We start from the raw sequence: 16,595 nt of genomic DNA, 5'->3' as shown, positions 1-16,595 counted from the left end.
TCCCTTAGATCTTCTGCATCTACTGCCAAGCAGTTTATGTTTTTTTTCTGTCTGACGCACGAGCGCGAATGCGTTTGCAAGATGATGGCAAAACTAGGCAAAATGCCATTGCAGGTGTGTAACTAGCACGGGGTCAAGAATGTAAAGCATTTTTTTTTTAAACTAGAAACTCAGCCTGTCGTCCCCCCCACCCGCACCGAGATGATAGAGATCACGAGGCAACTGGTTTACACTCCCCTGACCGCTGTCTGCTTCCCGACAGGTTCATGAGGCCATTGTATTGTGTGCCTTTGCCATTTGACATTCTAATCTTTTCCACCCTTTGGGAGTTGAAGCCCTTAAGGCATCCTAACACCTTCTCTGACAGTTAAATTGTGTTGCCGAGTTTAAAAAAAGGAGTAAGTTTAAAAAAAAAAAAGAAAGAAAAGCAAAAGAAAAAAGGTGAAATATGTATGATTCATCTGAGTCCGGCCATGACACTGACATTGTCCCACAGGCATCTCCTTCCTCTTTGCCCTTAAGTGGTTGGAGAATCACACTTGTATTATTTTTTCAAACACATTTCACATGTTGACAGTTGGTGCATAATGTATGACCACGTGCATCAATTATGTAATGCAATTCAGGCTATGACTATATATAATTTATTTGATTCTCAATCTCATCCATTATTCAAGCCAAAGCTATTTTTTGCCATTATTACTCTGCCCAAATAGTTTTATCTTTTGTTGCCTTGTCCTCTGCTGTTCCTCCTCATCATCGTCGTGAGATGCTCTCGCGCTTCATCGCCTGCGTTGCTTGTCTCCGACTCTTCTGCCGCTTTGCCTAATGTCATCAGTCAGTGAAAGTTTTCTCCACTGACTTGAAATACGGCTTCCGACGATGCCATTGAAGTGTATTCCGTTGCGTCGCCTTCAAAGAGCGAGCATGGATGGTCAACTTTGATGGCACAAAATGTTTTATCCATACCCCCCCAGGGCCGGGCTGTGAACAGGCACCCCCCCCCCTCCGCCCCTGCCGTCGTGGGAGGGTTGTGACTATTATCTTTTTATGAAATGCAACGTTAAGTTGGAAATTATTAATAACCGAAATGTATCGTGGGCAGCACGGTGGCGTAGATGGAGGGTAATCCGGCTTCCGCCCGCATTCCAAAAATATGCATTTTAAGTTCATTGAAGACGTGAATGTACATGTGAATGATTGTCAATTGGCACCCAAATCGGGACAAACTATGGCAGTGGGGTGCAGTAGTGTTTTGCACATCTGCCTCACAGTTCTGAGGTTCTGGTCTGGTTCATCCATCCATCCATCCATCCATCCATCCATCCATCCATCCATCCATCCATCCATTTTATTAGCTGCTTATCCTCATGAGGGTCGTGGAAGTCCTGCAGTCCATCCCAGCTCTCAACGGGCAGGAGGGAGGGTACACCCTGAACTGGTTGCCAGCCAATCGCTGGGCATATAGAGACAGACAACAGCTGCACTCACAATAACACCTATGGGCAATTTAGAGTGTCCAATTATCCATCCGTTTTCTTCACCGCTTACCCTCATGAGGGTCGCTTGAGTGCTGGAAGATATCCCAGCTATCAACTGGCAGGAGGCAGGGTACGCCCTGGACTGGGTGCCAGCCAATCGCAGGGCACAAAGAGACAAACAGCAATAACACTCACAATCACACCAAGGGACAATTTAGAAGTTCAATGAATGTTGCATGTTTTGGGGATGCGGGAGGAAACTAGAGTGTCTGGAGAAAACCCACGCAGGCACATGGAGAACATGCAAACTCCACGCAAGCGTAACCAGGATCTAACCCAGTTCCTGAGAAATGTGAAGCCAACGCTTTACCATCTGATCCACCGTGCTGCCCCATAGTCAATTTCAAATCGATTTCTTTCAACCTCGCATTCAGTGTACTAAGTATTTTTGTGTGTATTTTGGGGTACAGTACCCTTGTCTATTTCTATGTAAAGATTTTTTTGCCTATTTGTGTTTTTGAATCAGAATTATCAGATGTGGGCGGTGCGGTGGAGAAACTGGAAAGCATTGGCCTCACGGTTCTGAGGACTCGAGTTCAATCCCAGCCCTCCCTGTGTGAAGTTTGCATGTTCTCCACGTGCCTGGGTGGGTTTCCTCCAGGCACTCCGGTTTGTTCCCACATTCCAAAAACATGCAACATTAATTGGACACTCTAAATTGCCCCTAGGTGTGATTGCGAGTGCGGCTGTTTGTCTCCATGTGCCCTGCGATTGGTTGGCAAACAGTTCAAGGTGTACCCCGCCTCCTGCCCTTTGACAGCTGGGATACGCTCCAGCACTCCCGCGACCCTCGTAAGGATAAGCGGCTAAGAAAATGGATTATCAGATGTACGGACAACTACACATCCTGTGCATTCGCCCTGATTCCACGCCACTACTCGGGAGCTTTAATTTCATTTTGGTGTGAAATGATGCGGAAAGCTCAGACGAAGAATGCCTTGATTCAATTTTATGTTGTTGTGGAGAAAGGCATGAAAAATATGTGTGTGATACATTTGCAGTGCAATACAGCAATGCATGCATAATTAATGCCAAAAGAAAAGCATGAAATGGTCAATAAGCCTATGGGCAGAGGTTGCAAAGAAGAACTGTGGCGTCAGGCTACTCGCGCTTGTACTGAATATTTGTCTAATTCCTCTGACAGATTTAAGTCTGGGTGCATTTCTTCTTTTTGCTCACTTTTCTTGAAGTTTGCATCTGAACTCGCACGCACCTAAGAAAGCCCATAACAGCAAAAGTAATAATGCAAATAATCCCAAACAAGGAAAACAAATAGTAGCTTGAAACAAGAGACGGTAACTCCTGCAGCTCGGTCCTGTCTCTTATTGCATTACAGTATTTCTTTTCTTCTCATATGCATCCCTCACTGCGAAGCCGAGCGTTTCTTTTTACAGTTAAGTCATACTGTTGTTCAAATGATGTCATTCATCAAAGTAATGATGCGCTCTCACATCGCGAGCGTCTTCGCCGCGGTGTCGCATGATGGTGCGGTGGCGCTAATGGTTGACGGTGGGAAATAATGTTGTGTGATGCTCAGATCGGGAGAGAAACGCGGACGACTATCCACGCGGGGGTCCGTAATCGATTACATAAATGTGAGAAGCCATTGGGAAAAAAAAAAAATGAAAAGAAAAGAGTAATGACCGGGCTTGTTGACATTGTTGTATAGCTGCTTCTTGAAGCCTGTTGAGGATGTCTGCAGAATTCATGTTGCCATAAATCTCATGCTTCAGAGATACATTCATCAACGGACAAACAGCGTACATCGATCCAAATCACAATTGTCAATATTTCATTTGATGTTACGGCGTTGCTCCATCATCGTAACCACACAAAACCCCAAAGTGTAACTAGAGTACAGTAACTAGTGATACTGCCGTTAGCGAGAGGGATTTTCAAATCATGAATCATGAGTTAAGAGTTAAACGTGATGCAATACAGTGCTACACAGGTACATAGTACAGTACTACTAAAATAAGAAATATTGTTTAGTACCTCAAACAAAAGTGATCTATCTTCTTACGGAAGGCAGATGTTTCATTTACTTAAACGAAGAGTTTGTCGAGACTATTAGGAATGGGAGCACACATTAAAAGTTAGTAGATGAGGGTTCGGTGTTTCTTTTAATGCTAGACTTATCCACAGATTTCACCAAGAAACATCTCTAAATTGGAAAATTATCATTGAAATTCCTGTCTCGCTCAGACATTTCAATGAGCTCGGCTGGAAAACTGACAGCCAATCAGCATTTGCCACGCCTGCAGTGCTTCCCGTTCTGACCACCCCCGCCCATTGATCGCGGATACATTTCACCGAACAGAGAACGTCTACTATCTGCCATTTTGTGGGCGATTTTTCCGAAAAAATAATTACAAACAAACAAAACAACAATTGCGTAATGTGCAATGTTCAAGCCTGTGCGCTTGAGCCGGAATACACAGGCGAAACTAGATGTGTTGGAGAGGAGGGACGAACAATAATCCCATTATATGGACCGCAGAGATTTGTTTGATGCTTTTCTGAGGACTTGGTTTAGATGTAGAGAATATACAGCAGGGCTGGCCAGTCTTTTTTAGCCCAAGATCTACTTTTCAAGTAGCATGCCTCTCACGACCGCTTGGGGAGGGACACATATCCGGATTCATTTTTTTTCAATGAATGTCCAAAATATATGTAATAATAATAAGACTTCATATTGGAGGGCTTAGTGTACATATACATTTTCCTTCCTTTAATCTCCCTTTAATCAAGGAACCCAATTTAGAACAAATTCATTTCAAATGTCGATGTGGCTGCTAAGTAGTAAATATTACAGTTCTTGTATTGTGTTAAAAAAAAACGAGCTATGTTTAACACAAACATAGTTTTACCACTGTTATCGCTGTTGAATGTGCTGCTGTAAAGCTTTTGATTATTTTTGTTTCTAGCAGTTTCCAGAAGTTCAGCATGCATATAAGCATGATGAAAAAGCAAAAATGTTTGTTCTTTGAAAATAGGACCTTGTAAACCACATTGTCAATGGCTGTTTGATTACAAAATAAAATCTTTCCCTCCATCCTGTGCCAGTCCAACACTGAATGGCACCCTGTGCGAGACCCTCCCTCACTCTAAACTTTGATGTGCTGTCTATTCATAGAACCAAAAAAAATTACTTGCAGTCGTCCATTGAGAAGCAATAACGAGAACTCTGTCGCTGGTTTGCTTGCGTTTTTAATGAGCTACTCAGTTGTAATGGTTGGCTTACAGACAAATAATGGACTACGAAGCAGACGGAGAACCTGAACAATAACTCAGATCTTTTTTCAACACAAGAGCACACTCGTTTGAGACACCACAACAAAGGTAATGACAAATGTAAAGCAACATCGGCAAAAGGTTGCGTCGAAAAGGAGAACACACAGACAGCAATACAGGAACAAAGAGGTTGACAGAGCAACGACGGAATGAGGGCTCGAGTAGCCCGAAACAATCTAACGACACAAAATAGAAAAGCAGGAATTAAAAATGACAAATGAGCTGAATAGGAATAGACAAACCTTAAATGATGATGCATGATGTAGGAGGGCAGCAGAACAGCGGTGAGAAGGGCCGTAGGTGTGACAGAAGAATTTAAGGTGGAGGTGGGACTGCATCAGGGATCCGCTCTGTGCCCCTTCCTGTTTGCTGTAGTAATGAATATGGTGACAGATGAGGTTAGACTGGAATCCCCCTTGGACTATGATGTTCGCAGATGATATTGTGATCGGTGAAAGCAGGCAGCAGGCGGAGGAACAATTACAAAGATGGAGGCACGCACTGGAAAGGAGAAGAATGAAGATTAGCCGAAGTAAAACAGAATATATGTGCGTGAATGAGAAAAGTGGAGGGGGAAGAGTGAGGCTCCAGGGAGAAGAGATAGCGAGGGTAGACGACTGCAAATACTTTGGGTCAACAATACAGAGCAATGGGGAGTGTGGTAAGGAAGTGAAGAAACGCATCCAAGTGGGGTGGAACAGCTGGCGAAAGGTGTCTGGTGTGTTATGTGACAGAAGAGTGTCTGCTAGGATGAAGGGCAAAGTTTATAAAACAGTGGTGAGGCCGGCCATGATGTACGGATTAGAGACGGTGGGACTGAAGAAACAACAGGAAGCAGAAATGAAGATGTTGAGGTTCTCGTTCGAAGTGAGCAGGTTGGATAGGATTAGGAATGAGCTCGTTAGAGGGCCAGCCAAAGTTGGATGTTTTCTAGACAACGTTCGAGAGAGCAGACTTTGATGGTTTGGACATGTTCAGAGGTGAGAGAGTGAGAATATTGGTAAGAGGGTGCTGAGGTTGGAGCTGCCAGGCAAAAGAGCGAGAGGAAGCTCAAAGAGAAGGTTGTGAGGGAAGACATGAGGGCAGTTGGGTGTTAGAGACGAAGATGCAGGAGATGGGCTTAGATGGAAAAAGATGACATGCTGTGGCGATCCTTAACGGGACAAGCCGAAAGGAAAAGAAGAAGAAACCTTCAACACATTTGGAACCAGCTAAGAGAGAAAAACATAAAAGCAGAGAAGAACATGTACTGCACATTTAGACACAACACTTCCAGTCACTTTCTAGCGGCAATGAGCTAACCTCCGCTCCTATCCCAAATACAGAGACCTTCCAACAACAAAGACGTCATACTTGAAGTGTTATAACACATTTGACGCTGGTCTCGGTCAGGAGACCACAATTTGAAGGTCTTCTCGGACGCTACTCGGGAATTTCCATCGGGACCGGCACAGACCTCTTAATCTCCAACTTCATTCATGTGATAATAAGGAGAAGCACCTGGTAAAACAACAAATACCTTTCATGAACGTGTTTACTAACCCCCCACCGTCTCCTTAATGACAGTAGCTTTGCAGTAAATATTGGGAACACAAACATCACTGACAATGAGTTCTGTGACACTGCAAGCTCCATCGTTGTGCTTTGAAAGATTTGTAGACGCTGTGTTTGTCAAATTTATTTAAAAGAAAATTATAATCAAATAGAGAATACTTTTTACCTGTTAAAAATTGTCCTGGTTTTCAAAATAATTTTTATAGTGGTGGTCTTGCCAAGGTGCCCTATGATTGGCTGGCAACCAGTTCAGGGTGTACCCTGCCTCCTGCCTGTTGACAGCTGGGATAAGCTCGAGCACTCCGTGTGACCCTTGTGAGGATAAACGGCTAAAAAAATGGATGGATGGATGGGTCTTGCCAAAGTCTCTGAATGTCTAAATCTTGGTCTTGTTTTGGTCTCTGTGAGTTCTGGTCTCGGGCCAAGTTTTGGTCTCTGTTAATTTATTCCACCCATTTTCCAAAGCGCTTGTCCTCATTAGCAATGGCAAGGAGAAAAAAAAACAGAAGACAAACACATTGATTCGGGACCCAAATAGATTTCTGTACTTTTCTTGCGTATTTACAGTATTTGAAGACTCAAAGACAGATAGCTGCACTTTTTAATCTTTATTTAGCTCGTTAAGTGAATGATAACATTTAGTAGCTATGAGAGGAGGTTGGATGTTGTGAATTCTTTTTGAAAAACAGCACAGCAAGAGAATGATTGTCAGGGACCTCGGAGGAGAAGGATATGGAAATGGAACACGTTTACTTTTAGGTTCTTGATTTTGGTTTAAGCTGTGTGGCTGCAATAAAAGTAACAAACTGAAGAGAGAGTCATAACGGGAATAGCAGTTCTTGAAAAATAAGTAAAGTTGAACGACGAGCAAGTCTAAACAGCATCACGAGTGGATTATGTTTATAGGTTCCTTTCAGGTAGGAATGTTTTATTTATTCCCTGCTTGAGAGGTGGCGTGACGACTCCTCGGCAGGCTCTTTTGACAGTCGCCCCCAAAACGTCTGCTCCGAGACGTCATCATTTTCTGCATCTGCGCTCACAAGGAGCCAGTCAAGGGTCAGAACAGGTGGCGCCTGATAAAAGACGTGCACGGTGAGCCAAGATGGGGGCGCGACGCTGCCATCTCTTCGCAGCCAGGTGGCCGCATTCTGCGCCGCTTGACGGACTGATGCAACCCAACATCAGAACAAATTCTGAACGACAGCATCTGGGACGGAATCCGCCAGAGAGATACGTGATCTGGACACAATAGATTTCCTTCTCGCTTTTGCGGAGACAACATCGTCCACTCTTCTGGGAAGACTTTGGAGTACTTCTGTGAGAAGTTTCTGCATGTAAGGTCAGTGTTTGATAGGTTTCGAGATTAGATTCTCCCATCCAAACATGCTTTTCAGAACCTTGCTTAGTGGATCAAGAACATAAGAAGGCTAAACGGACATTACAATGTTGGAAGCATAGAATTGAAAAGTTGGGTCTCATAACCAGAACGCTAGGGCGGACCCAAATGCACGACTCGGTAGACAGGGAGGCAGTTAAAGGAAGATCTTTATTCATTCCGAGGTCGTATGCCGGAGAGTCAGTCAGAGTGAGCAGCAGTATCAAGAGCGTCAGGCTTATGGGATTGGTTGGAGGACAGGTGGAGGTTCAGGATCAGGAATGAGGAAGTGCGGGAACAAAGTATGGATGGCAACGTCTGCTGGGTCCTATATATACTAGAGTTCATTATCACTGATGAGACGCAGGTGTGCAGGGGACCTGCAACGCCAGGGCTGGGACCGCCAGGACCATGACATTGGGTGCTTAGGGCCCCCAAGGCCTTTCAAACGACACAGACACAAAATAAGAGGAAGAACCCAACATGGGAATTTTCTGGCTTTGATGGGAGTGTCAGAAGAGGATCAGAAGCAGGACATTGCTAATGTGTAAGAGAATAGCGAGAAGTCAAGACAAATGTTGTGTAGATATATAATGCATCTGTTTTGCCAACAATTTAAAAGTCCTTCCTGGTTTATTCATAAGATGTCCGTAAGATCTGTTGATCAAAGTACCCCAAGGAGCAACAATTGTACCTTGGTACTTAATATTTAAGGTCTTGCTGAAATTTTAACCATTTTAAGGGTGTGTTTCATGCAAGTGAGTCCGACCTCATCTTGTCCCATACACAGCTAGGCCAATCGCCTATCTTATCTATTATAAAGTACGTAGTGCGGTCGTGTTCTCTGGACCTCCCCGTTACATTCCGGCCATCTAATTGTAAAAAGAGAGCGAGTGGCCGTTAAATGGAATCCTTTTGAACTCATAGAGGCAGCAGTTCCTACACCGTACTGCATGTATGCAATGGAGTGATTGCATTGCAAAACACAATCCCCCGTTGTGTTGAAAACAATTGTTGCTATAGACACACAACATTCTGCCTTACTGCCTGTTGTTCAAAAAGGCCAGTGACTACAGGACTGTAAATCCCAGATGGATGGTGCCATTTCTGAATTGTTCATTTTATGGGAATACCATCTCAATAAGACCAACGAAATCCCCTCAATGATTCATGGAACAATATCATCTAAAAAAGATTGCTTTGCTTTTGAATTGGTCAAAAGCTAAGGGAGGGAGGACGAGCTGCTTTATTATTCTGATCCTGATGTTTGTTTAATTGCCACGACAACCGCCATATTTAGATGTGCACTTGTTCAAATGATACAGCGTAATAATTTGTGCAAATTATTTTGGCTATCCCCAAAGCTACGGCTCACTGACCTCCGAGGGCTCAAGGATCAAACTCGATTGATGAATTAAAGGACTAAAGTGCGTACTAATACTTTTGCGCAACATGTAACCCCCCACGGTGTTTAATTCAGGATTCTCTGCACCTCCACCGAAGCTGCGTGCCGAGATGCAATAGGCAGAGATCTGTTGCTCAGCGCTACTCTCGCAGCATCTTTCACACTTGATTTCCCTTTCCCAGATGCTGTCAAATTGCAGGGAGCTCAAAGGGTTGAAATTGAATTTGACCCGATGATGCAGAAATCGCTCCACCATGTCTTGGGTACGTATGCTCCTTAAAAGTTAGCACCTCAGCCTGTCTCGGAGAGGTTTGGGCACGTCTGCTCGCCGCAAACTGCCCGAAGCCAAAAGGTGAGGCGTCGGTTGAGGTTTCCCGGGCATTCTGAACACAACCCCTTCCCACAGAACAGAATAATATTGCCGAGAAGACCCTGGGAATATTCGCGTATGAATGTTATTCCTGGTGATCTTCTACCCAACTTTGTCTCTGCGCATAGTGGTCGAACCCACGTGAGGGCTTTTGAAGTCCGTATCGATCCTGTAGCCATCCAAGAATTGCGACTGGTTGCGGGAGTTGCATCGTTACTAAAAAAGTCATGTAATGCCTATCGAGAACTGTTGGTTTGGAAAAGACTGCTCGATTTCTTTGTGGGCGGCACGGTGGATCATCTGGTAAAGCGTTGGCCTCACAGTTCTCAGGACCCGGGTTCGATCCCGGTCCCACCTGTGTGAAATTTGCATGTTCTCCGCCTGCGTGGGTTTTCTCCAGTCAGTCCGGTTTCCTCCCACACCCCAAAAACATGCAACATTAATTGGACACTCTAAATTGCCCCTAAGTGTGATTGTGGCTGTTTGTCTCAATGTGCCCTGCAATTGGCTGGCAACCACTTGACAGCTGGGATAGGCTCCAGCACTCCCCGCGACCCTTGTGAGGATAAGCGGCAAAGAAAATGGATCGGATGGTTAGTTTTTTTTTGGTGAAAAATCAGCAAATCCATCCATCCATTTATCTAGTGCAGGGCTCAGCAACCTTTTTGAGACTGAGGGCTACTTCGTGAGCAGTGATCGTATAAAGGGCTACGTGACCTGTTTGCGACAAATTTCAGACTCAGTTCATTGAACGTACATAAAATATATATTTTTTAATTGTAGCATTTGTATTTATCTTAAAATTTTAATTTACATAAGCCAGTCAGATTCAGAATTTAAAGCACAAATAATAGTAACAATTTGTGGCCAATGGTATTTTTCAAACATACCTCGCGGGCGTCTTATATGGTCCGCGCGGGCTACCATTCGCCCGCGGGCACCGCATTGGTGACCCCTGATCTAGTGCTTTTCCTCATTGGAATGAAGGGCAAGCTACCCTTGAAAATATGTCAAAAAGGCAAAAATAGTTGAAACCATTTACCACTGCTGTGTTTGAATTTTAAATCAGCCAAAAAATAATAAATGTGTGTAAATTATGCAACCACGTTTATTAAGTTGTTTTTTTTTACATTGAGAAGAAATGGACATTTAACAAAAATAAAAATCCCATTCAACTTGGGTGGCACGGGGGATCAGTAGGTAAAGCGTTGGCCTCACAATTCTGAGGTCCAATCCCAGACCCACCTGTGTGGAGTTTGCATGTTCTCTCCACACCTGCGTGGGTTTTCCCCGTGCACTCCGACGTCCTCCCACATCCCCAAAACATGCAATATTAATTGGACACTCTAAATTGCCCCTGGGTGGGATTGTGACTGTTTGTCTCGATGTGACCTGCGATTGGCTAGCAATCAGTTCAGGGTGTACCCCGCCTCCTGCCCGTTGACAGCTGGAATAGGCTCCGGGACGCCTCGCGACCCTTGTGAGGCTAAGCGCCAAAGAAAATGGATGGATGGCATTCAACTTGTTCATTCGCTTATTTCTCTGGCAAATCCTATCAAATAAGGTATCTGTTTGTCGTGTTAATATAGAATTTATTAGCTTCCTTAAGGCTCCGGAGGAAATTGTGGTTCTGACTAAATTCGCGGGTGACAAATGTCCGTGCTCTCGGAGCGTTGTGATGGGGAGGAGCGCCTCACACACCGCACTACTTCACAAGTCAAAAGGGACCCCAGAGTGCACCAAGTTGTGGAGTTCACTCCTATTTCGAGGCATGACGAAAGGCTGACTTTCCCGGCCCGGGTTGAAAGGCGCAGCTCTCACTTTAACAAGTGACTGATTTTCCTCCCCTCATTTGTCTCCAAGTAAGAAGGAGCTAACGCAGCTACAAAACAGCCCAAATGAGTTTTCTGTGTACCGTGACGGCGCTCGGCTGCTCTTCCCTCTTGTGCTGCAGCCACTGTGGAGTGACAAGTGCAGGAAAGAGATGCGGGGACATGTTTGGCTCTGTCGTGCTACACTGACTCACGGCGATCTCTTGAGAGCCAAAGTGGTATCAGCAGAAGGGACCGGACCGACTCGGCTTGTTTGGATGTCTGACAAATTGTGCCTATAAATAAGGTGACGCGTTCGTGTCCTCACTCCCACCGAAACCCGTGGCAATCTCCTCAGTCCCCTTTGTATTGGAGTCATTAAAATGAAGACTTCTGTCAATAATTCAGACGTGGCTGGTATTCGCCGTCCTCCTGGCAATAGCTGCTGTCGTTTAAGGCGAAGGGAGTCTCAGATGTGACAGATGTTAGGACACGTGGCCACGACTGTGATGCGGAAAGCAAAGAAAAGGCAACTTGAAAGTAGCCTGCATCCTTTTCCGGGAGCGCATCACATGCATTGCTACACCATCGCGAGTCACGCACATCGGATCCTCTGGAGTGGGACACCTCTGAGGTCGTACATTGTAAAATTCAACATTTTTTTTTCGTGTGTGGAGGGGGAGGGGGTTGCAAAAAATACTAAAGCTGCCAACAAAAGTGGAATGGGAGACATAAAAGAATTGCTTTTGCTGGATGTGAGAAAAGAGAAAAGTTACGCAAAAAAAAGTTTCAGACTTGAACAGATGTAAGAATCCTTTGTCACGATTCCCACCATCACTTGTGAAAGCTATGACTGACTATTTTAATATTTCATTACTAAGAGCAGGTTTTAAATACTTGTATGACACTTAAAGGGCCAGTAAAGTGAATTCAGAGCTTTGTTTTTAACTTCCTTGTTTCAATATAATTACTGAAAGCATGTGCAAAGACTGAGAAGTATGTAGTATGAAATAAGTTTTCCTGACTTTTTTGAGGGGGATTGGGTAAAACCCGGCCCCTTGACACAGCAGCATTAGTTCCCCTTCCCTCAGTAGAACCTTCATTTGCATCAGAGGTTGTTTATGTACAATCGCTTGGCCTACTAGTACTGCTACTTCTTCTGGTTCTTATTCTGTGCGCAACGAGCGGACACAAGTCGTTCAAACCTTAATGTGTCACATACACAGATCCGCACACAAGCCGACGGGCGTAATTCGGTGGCTCGGCGTAACCTCCACTGGGGAAAATCAAGTCCCTGCTGTTTTGTCAGAGGTTTGCGTGTCCTTCGCGGTTCTCCGTTGCTTTTTGAGAGCCGAGGCTCGAAGAGACAACGCCAGTCGTGGGGGTGACAGAATCTCGACTCGTCACCGGCCCGCCGTTTGTGAGGAGAAATGGGAGTGGCTTACTTGCAAGGGACGTAGTTCATTAATTGTATTCATCATTTTACTGAAAGTAAGTCCCAGACAAGTTTATTCAGCAATATGGAGAAACTGAAACAACACAATATAACAGTTTAGTACCAAGGTTCAAACTTTTTACTCCAACTATGTCCTCAACAAAACATTCTGGTCTCCAAGTAACATCATAACGACCAACATTAAAAAAAAAAAAAAGTAGAGTAGCACACCCAATTGTTTATCAAAAATTATTCTTAATCCATCCATCCATCCATTTTCTTTTGCTGCTTATCCTAACAAGGGTCGCGCTGAAGCCTACCCCAGCTGTCAACGGGCAGGAGGCACGATACACCCTGAATTGGTTGCCAGCCAACTGCAGGGCACATAGAGACCCTAGGGGCAATTTAGAGTGTCCAATTAATGTTGCATGTTTTTGGGATATGGAAGGAAACCGAAGTGCCCGGCGATAACCCACACAGGTACGGGGAGAAGATACAAACTCCACATAGGTGGGGCCGGGATAGAACCCGGGTCCTCAGAACTCTGAAGCCAACGCTTTACCAGCTGATCCACCGTGCTCCCCCTGATCCTTAATATATATTATAAACTTCAATATTTTCATTAATCACTGTAACATTATGTGCTGTTTGAAAATCACACTGCGCTCCCATAGAGGAAAAACAAAAACTGTTCTTAAATATTGAATACATTAAAATGTATTTCATATTCAAGTTAAATAAAAGTACCTTTGCGAATTCTTAATTGCAAATGTTTTGTACTTAAAATCCAATAGGAATGAGTTAGAAGTGCAACATTTAATTGAGTACACGACAAGTCATTTACTTCAAATTTACTGACAATTATTATGAAAATTGTTGTATACTCTGGAAGGATGATGACGATGTGGAACGATTATATTTTGTGTTTCATCAAGAAAAAAGACATTTGCAAACAGCTCCTTGACCTTTGGAAAACAATGTTTAAGGTTTTGGCCCATTTTTCCGACTAGTTACAGATCAAACCAGTAATGGAATCACTCAGTTCAATCCATTGTAAAAAATAAACAGTGTTTATTTTGGTATCAACTTCAACGCAAAATACATTTTCACCAGACTTGAGTCCAGTGATGGTTCTTGTTTGACTTTTGGATCGTATTTTGCTATTAGGCTTCATCTGAAAACTGTTCCATTGTCTTCTACCATCCAATTTGCGCTCCAATAAAAATGCTGCTGAAAAGCAGACGGGTGACGTTTATGCGTTCCGTGGGTTTAACGTTAACACAATCATAACTTCCATAGTGGAAGTATCACATAGTATACAGTACGTATATCTTCGGCGACACCTGTAAGTAACACCATTGCACGCTATTAATGAGATGTGCTCCATGCGGCCTGCGAATATTTGACTTTGCTGCTCGCTCCACTTGCATTGTGCTTGTGAAAAATGACTGCAAAGAATAGGAATGCAAGCCCAACGCGAGGGGAGAGAGAGCACAAAGCGACGGTAGCTAAGCAGCGCTGCTGGGCAGGTGCCTGTAGATCCATTTTGAGCAAATCTATGATGGAAAAAAAAAATGAAATATGCAGATGGAAAAAAACGATTGCTAACAGGAAATATGCCCCTGTCCTCGCATGCACCGTAATAGAATGTATTATGTTCACACTCTTACATTAGTAGCCCGAGTTTAAGGCTTTCACTCGTGCAGTCTTAGATGTCGGCGATAGTGTTCTCTGAAGAATATTGTAGGAAATTGTACAAAAAGGGAAACTTTTAATTAAGTTTACTTTCCATTGACTTGGTCCCACAGGAACGCCGTAAAAATAGAGAGTCCTCTAACAAAACACGGGTGGCCTTAAAGCGGCCTCTGTTGTATAGTTACAGTTTGACAAAAATCATTGTCATCCATTTTTTATTGATATAGCCGAGTGGAACTTCCAAGGTAAGAAATGTTTTAGCGTTCTTAACAGCCGCATAAGTGTTGAAACAAGCTAACCCAAAGGAAAGAAAAAAAAATGAAAGTCTCAACTTTAACATGAACTGTCATTTAACCGGTTAGTTAAGCATAAATGTAAACATCCTGAGAGGCATTCAAATTTCATGGTTCTGCTGTAATAATAAAAGTCTTTTTTTTTTTTTACAAATGACATATTCCTACTAATTACACCCAATGACTTTTCAGACCAACTGTAAGTACATTTGCATAAGAATAGATTTATGCGTGAGTCCGGGAAGTGTTTAACAGTGCTTGGCGGCGTTTGGACATTAAATGAACAAGGTAGCATTAAAAAAAAAAAAAAAGGCAAGAGGCTGAGAGGACTGATTAGACTGTTTTAAGTTTCAAAGAAAACTTTGAAAAGACCCTCCTCACTATCACCCCCCCCACTCACACAAAGACAAAGTGAAACCTACCACTGTAGAACCAAATGCATAACTACGGCAAAACCTCTACTTTAACTTCAGCATGTACGTCTATTTTACGTTGATTTTCCATGCAATTTTTTTGTCACCTTTTTTTCTTACAATCAGTGTTCTTTTGCAGTTACAGAAAAAAAAAGAAAAAAGTTATCCATTTATTGCGAGGTGAAATGACGTCTGACGAGGTGCGGGAAACGCGCAAATTAGTTAGGAGCTACTTTAAAAGACTGCAAATAATAATACTGTTGTGTACAAGTTCATTACAGGGTTCGCATCGTGGTTTTACTTTTGGATTTCATACGGACAAATGAGTTAATATTGTATACATTTTTTATAACAACTTTCAATAAAAAATAAGCATTGCAACTAAAATGCATTTTACATATTCAGAGAACGGTCATGATTAAAAAAATTGTACTCCATAAGTTCATATAAGTTGTGTATATAAGTTTTCATTTTCAGATGTTTTCTTGCATTAGAAAAATGACATATTTTTCCATTGCTTCAAAATATATATCTGAAAGTGGTCAACATTTGCCTTTAATTATTTGTGAATCTCTACATATTACTGTCCGTCAACTACTGTCATTTAGAATCAAATTAAATTGGAACTGAATCAAACTGGGGCGGCAGCTGGTAAAGCGTTGGCCTCACAGTTCTGAGGACCCGGCTTCAATCCCGGACCCGCCTGTGTGGACTTTGGATGTTCTCTCCGCGCTTGCATGGGTTTTCTCCGGGCACTCCGGTTTCATCCCACGTCCCAAAAGCATGCAACATTAATTGGACACACTAAATTGCCCCGAGGTGTGATTGTGAGTGCGACTGTTATCTGTCTCCATGTGCCCTGCGATTGGCTGGCAACCGTTCAGGGTGTACCCCGCCTCCTGCCCATTGACAGCTGCGATAGGCTCCAGCACTCCCCGCGACCCTTGTGGGGATAAGCAACAAAGGAAATGGATGGATGCTTGAATCTCTACATATTACTGAATCAGTTTCAGAGCATTTAAATCAATACGGAATCAAATTAAATTGGAACTGAATCAAACCGCAACCTAAAGAATGGAAATCAAATCGAATCATGAGGTTCTGAACAAAACCCAGCCCTATTCAAATAGTTTCAGCTACATTGATTGACGGATTGATTGACTGATTTATGTATTTTGAAGGCCCTGGCCAAATAGATTGACAAGGCAGCACATTGAGGCTGAACTCATCTTTCACAAAATAGCTAACATGCGCATGTCCTGGATGCAGCGCAGGCAAGAGAAACTCGACACGGCAAAATGAAAAGACGACAGCGTTGATAATAAATTGATGTCATTTGATGCAACAAATACCGTAATTGCCGGGCTATAAGCCGCGACTTTTGTCACACGCTTTCAACCCTGCGGCTT

This window comes from Syngnathoides biaculeatus, chromosome 10 (assembly GCF_019802595.1).
Source record: "Syngnathoides biaculeatus isolate LvHL_M chromosome 10, ASM1980259v1, whole genome shotgun sequence".
NCBI classification, from domain to species: Eukaryota; Metazoa; Chordata; class Actinopteri; order Syngnathiformes; family Syngnathidae; genus Syngnathoides; species Syngnathoides biaculeatus.
Note: the sequence above shows the minus strand (reverse complement) of the source record.